The sequence below is a fragment of the Bufo gargarizans genome, chromosome 2 (genome assembly GCF_014858855.1).
Source record: "Bufo gargarizans isolate SCDJY-AF-19 chromosome 2, ASM1485885v1, whole genome shotgun sequence".
NCBI classification, from domain to species: domain Eukaryota; kingdom Metazoa; phylum Chordata; class Amphibia; order Anura; family Bufonidae; genus Bufo; species Bufo gargarizans.
In genome coordinates this window covers 536,215,563-536,221,606 of record NC_058081.1, presented here as the reverse complement: position 1 = coordinate 536,221,606, position 6,044 = coordinate 536,215,563, and positions in this window count along the sequence as shown.

The window sequence follows — 6,044 nt, the reverse complement described above, 5'->3', positions numbered from 1 at the left end:
GAAGGACTTGACAGGCTCAGAAAAGTCAAAAAATAGTGAGATATCTTGCAGAGGGATGCAGCACTCTTAAAATTGCAAAGCTTCTGAAGCGTGATCATCGAACAATCAAGCGTTTCATTCAAAATAGTCAACAGGGTCGCAAGAAGCGTGTGGAAAAACCAAGGCGCAAAATAACTGCCCATGAACTGAGAAAAGTCAAGCGTGCAGCTGCCAAGGTGCCACTTGCCACCAGTTTGGCCATATTTCAGAGCTGCAACATCACTGGAGTGCCCAAAAGCACAAGGTGTGCAATACTCAGAGACATGGCCAAGGTAAGAAAGGCTGAAAGACTACCACCACTGAACAAGACACACAAGCTGAAACGTCAAGACTGGGCCAAGAAATATCTCAAGACTGATTTTTCTAAGGCTTTATGGACTGATGAAATGAGAGTGAGTCTTGATGGGCCAGATGGCTGGATTGGTAAAGGGCAGAGAGCTCCAGTCCGACTCAGACGCCAGCAAGGTGGAGGTGGAGTACTGGTTTGGGCTGGTATCATCAAAGATGAGCTTGTGGGGCCTTTTTGGGTTGAGGATGGAGTTAAGCTCAACTCCCAGTCCTACTGCCAGTTTCTGGAAGACACCTTCTTCAAGCAGTGGTACAGGAAGAAGTCTGCATCCTTCAAGAAAAACATGATTTTCATGCAGGACAATGCTCCATCACACGCGTCCAAGTACTCCACAACGTGGCTGGCAAGAAAGGGTATAAAAGAAGAAAATCTAATGACATGGCCTCCTTGTTCACCTGATCTGAACCCCATTGAGAACCTGTGGTCCATCATCAAATGTGAGATTTACAAGGAGGGAAAACAGTACACCTCTCTGAACAGTGTCTGGGAGGCTGTGGTTGCTGCTGCACACAATGTTGATGGTGAACAGATCAAAACACTGACAGAATCCATGGATGGCAGGCTTTTGAGTGTCCTTGCAAAGAAAGGTGGCTATATTGGTCACTGATTTGTATTTGTTTTGTTTTTGAATGTCAGAAATGTATATTTGTGAATGTTGAGATGTTATATTGGTTTCACTGGTAAAAATAAATAATTGAAATGGGTATATATTTGTTTTTTGTTAAGTTGCCTAATAATTATGTACAGTAATAGTCACCTGCACGCACAGATATCCCCCTAAAATAGCTAAAACAAAAAACAAACTAAAAACTACTTCCAAAAATATTCAGCTTTGATATTAATGAGTTTTTTGGGTCCATTGAGAACATGGTTGTTGTTCAATAATAAAATTAATCCTCAAAAATACAACTTGCCTAATAATTCTGCACTCCCTGTAATTTACACCACCCGATCATCACTTAAGAGCGTTACTATGAACGCTCGTTAGAGATAATTTGTGCGATTCTCTGCCCTTTATTCTAAAGGAGTTAGTATTATACCTGTGTTGATCCTCTTCTCACCAATCTTAACGTATACACTTTTCTAACCCTTGCTATGACTTTCTAATGAAACGCATTAATTAATTTGTGTCACCGCTTTTATAAGAGATACAATGTGTGATATAAGGAGCAGGGGAAGAGCATTTTTAATTGAGACTGAAAGCAGTTACATCATTTTTTTTTATCCCCAGAAGGAAAAGATACATTGACTAAGTATTTAGCAGATGTCCTAAGCATTTGTCAGTATAATTTTATTTATATGAGTATCCACTTCTACGCAAGTATATACTCATTCTTTTGACACCTCTTTCAATGAATCATGGACAAGTGCACCTACCCATTGACCTTAAAGGGAGCCTATAACCGGGATTTTGTGTATAAAGCTTAGGACATGGGTTGCTAGATGGCCGCTAGCACATCCGCAATACCCAGTCCCCATAGCTCTGTGTGCTTTTATTGTGTAAAAAAAAACCTGATTTGACACATATGCAAATTAACCTGAGATGAGTCGTGTCCCTGAGATGAGTCAGGGACAGGACGCATTTCAGGTTAATTTGCATATGTATCAAATCTTTTTTTTTTTTACACAATAAAAGCACACAGAGCTATGGTGACTGGGTATTGCGGATGGGCTAGTGGCGATCTAGCAACCCATGTCCTCAGCTCTATACACAAAATCCCAGTGACAGGTTCCCTTTAATCTGTGTACTCACACTTCGGTGGATCACTAGGGTCCATGGTGATACCACACTATGGAAGCATACTGTATTTTGTCCATGATTACAGGTGCCTCACACACATTACAGTTCATGGGTCCAGTAAAACCATGGACGCAACTCAGATGTTTGGTCCCTGGTTTTCATAGATCATTGCTAGGAGATGCTTTGGAAATACATTTTCAGCCTAGCAGTGTACGTGGAATAAGGATGACAGAAGGACCAAACACAGATCCTTTATGGGCATCTTCATAGATGGCCCACGACCATCTTGTCAAAGATGTCAACTGCAGATGTGAACATGTGAAAAAGACCTAAGTATGGTTTGCTCTTTGATCTAAATTTAGATATCTTGATGTTTAGTGTGACTGCTGACTGCTTTCTATATGTATATATTTTTAAAGTGGGTATGTTGTGTGATATCTCTTGGATACTGGGGATTATTTCAGAGCAAAATGTATATCAGTATAAATGCCAGCTCAACAACTGCTGGCAACCACTTTGATGTATGTGCTGGATGTGGAGGATCATATCCATGTGTTGTATATTGTGCACACTAATTATACTGTTTTATTAACATTTGTGGACTTTATTACTTCTGTACTTTAGCAACCTGTATTGTTGTGCATGTGTTCACATAATATATACTCAGAACTTTTAACTTGGTGTCTTTCTCAATGTTATAAAAACAACAAAAACCACTTTAAAGGGGAACTAAAGCCAGAATCTAAACATAAAAAACAACAAAACAATTGTCAGTTTCGTCAGATATCACAATTGCAGACCATGAAAAATAAACTAGAAAAGCAGTGCATTGTTCTCTCAGGCTGCAGCCATATCTATATCCCTCTCCGTCTCGCCCGCTCATGCTAGTGCATGTAAAGCAGGAAGTATAGGAGGAGAAGGCTGGGTCTAGTCTGGATACATTCTGTCTACACAGCAAGCATGGCTATTATGTTGTAAGGAATTTCCTAGTTACCACCATGTGGAACTGTAATAGACTGAAGACTAATAAATCTACCAAAATAAATCCCACTCACCATTCCTAAATAATACCATAGGCAGATTTTGCCATCAGGTTCCCGGGAAAGCTGGGTCACCACCATGTGAACCACACAATTCTAAATCTATAAGATAAATCCCCCTCCCACTCAAATATAGGCCTCATGCACACGGCCATTGTTTGGGTCCGCATCCAAGCCGCCGTTTTTGCGGCTCGGATGTGGAACCATTCACTTCAATGGGGCCGCAAATGATGCGGACAGCACTCTGTGTGCTGTGCACTTCCCTTAAAACGGTCAGTGGCCCCGCAAAAAAAAATAAAAAATAGAACATGTCCTATTCTTGTCCGTTTTGCGGACAAGAATAGGCATTTCTACAATGGGCCGCCCGTTCCGCAAATTGCGGAAGGCACACGGGAGGCTTCCGTTTTTTGTGGATCAGACCTTGAGACAAAATGCCTGTTCTGATGGAAACCTTCTCCATCTGTCAGAAACTGATCAGATCTTCTTGTATAGTGATCATCATAAGGCTACTTTCACACTCGTGTTTTGGGCGGATCCATCATGGATCTTCAAAAACGGATCCGTTACAATAACACAACCACATGCATCCATCATGAACTGATCCGTTTGTATTATCTGTAATATAGCCAAGACAGATCAGTCATAAACTCCATTGAAAGTCAATGGGAGACGGATCCATTTTCTATCGTGCGAGATTGTGTCAGAGAAAACGGATCCGTCCCCATCGACTTACATTGTGTGCCTCCAGAGCGGAATAGAGACTGAACGGAGGCAAACTGATGCATTCTGAGCAGATCCTTTTCCATTCAGAATGCATTAGGGCAAAACTGATCCGTTTTGGACCGCTTGTGAGAGCCCTGGACGGATCTCACAAACGGAAAACCAAAACAAGATTGTGAAAGTAGCCTTATTTGTCAAGCATGTAAGGCTGTGTTCACATCACATTTTGTCCTATGAAATTTGGTCACACAGTAAACAGCTGCTTCATACAAATGTCATACATTGGCATCCGCTGAAGATGCTAGAGAAATGGAATGTTGTCAGGCGACTATGGAAAGGGAGAATCTGGGTGCATCAACTACCCACAAGTCCAGACTGTTATTATGGGGCATCAGTTAACATTAAAGGAGAGGGGTATAAGAGGACAGAATTACAATTCCCAGCATGACCAGACGTATTATGGGGTATCAGTGGCCATTACATGGAGAGGGATATAATAGGAGAGAACTACAACTCCCAGCAGTTCTAGGATGCTATTATGGTCTAGCAGAGGACATTACAGGGAATGAGTATAGGAAAAGAAGTACAACTCCTAGCATGACAACTTATAAAGGAAAACACTAACCTCTCACAGATACATATCGCAGGAGTTTGCCCACTCAGGTCCTTCCCTTGTGGCGTGAGCAAGGCAGGTAGTCAGACGATAGGTCTCCCCTAAACTGCTTATGACAGCAGTCTGGGGAGCAACGTGTAGACATATGTAGCTCTATGGGTACCTGGGTCATCCATGAGTTAGACAGCCCTCCCAGAGTAACTGTACTTGAGATCATACTTACCTTGTCCTCGGTGCTGGGTGTGGTGTGTAATCCTCTCACTGCTGGGCTTTTGACATCAGTTGACGGGGAACACATGACTGCTAAAGCCGATCACAGGCTGCAGGGGTGACCTGCTCCCCTTGGGTCATAACAACTGGTCATTTGACACAAGGGGAGCAGGTCACTGCTGCAGCCTGTGATTGGTTGCAGTAGGGATGTGTAGCTCCCGGTGACAGATGTGGATCTCAGAGCCGCAGGGAGGGGAAGAGCCACCTAGGAGCGGGGACCAGGTAAGTATGATCTCTACCACAGGTCAGCCATTCTCTTCTTGGAGGTCTAAAGCCTCAGTCACACGTCCGTGCTCAAATCCGTGAGCAAGTGGTAAGCGATGCACCCGTGTGTCCATTTTTTGCTGTCCGTGTTTCACTGACACTGGACAGCTGAAAAATAATTTTCAGCGCATCTCTTCTTAATGATCCGTGCAACACGGTTGGCATCTGTGGTTTTCATGGACCCATAGACTATAATGGCATGATGGATCCGTGAACACGGACAAAATAGAGCATGCATCCGTGCTAAAAAACACAAATCCGCAGGCCATGCTAAAACACGAATGTGTGAATACACACATTAAAATAAATGGGGACATGTGCTGTCCGTGGAGAACACGTACAGCGCACATCCGTGAAACACTGACGTGTGAATAAGACTTAACTCTCGGATAACCACTTTAAATGTAATTGTATGTTTTTTTGTTTTTTTTTCAGGGTGTAGTTCCCCTTTAATATTACCATCACCAATTGTTAACACAACATGGAGCAAACTGTAGCTTTTGTGTCGATAATAGGATTGCACTGGTATGATTCCCCTACCCGTCTTTAAAGTAGTTTCTCTTCTAGAGTGCAACTCCTGTGGGATGAGAAAGGAAATCCCAAAAATTTCCCACATGAATCACGGACGGCATATGTTCCCCTTGATTTAAGTAGGATAATTTACACATCAGGATGTGCCATAAATATCAGATAGGAGTTGGTGTCACATCTGGTACCCACTATTTCCACAGCAAGGCCTCAAAAGTGAAGAAAGAGCAATCACGCATGTGCTGCTTCCAGGGGCGGATTGGCCACAGACCTTACAGGGAAATCTCCCAGGGGGCCACCTGGGCCCTCCTCTTAGCTGGCTAGTGGAAGTATTTGTGGATGTATTTTGTGCTGCTGGCAGTATTTTGTGATGAATTGTGGTATTTGGCTCTGTTAGGCCCCTTTCACACGGGCGAGATTTCCGTGCGGGTGCAATGCGTGAGGTGAACGCATTGCACCCGCACTGAATCCAGACTCATT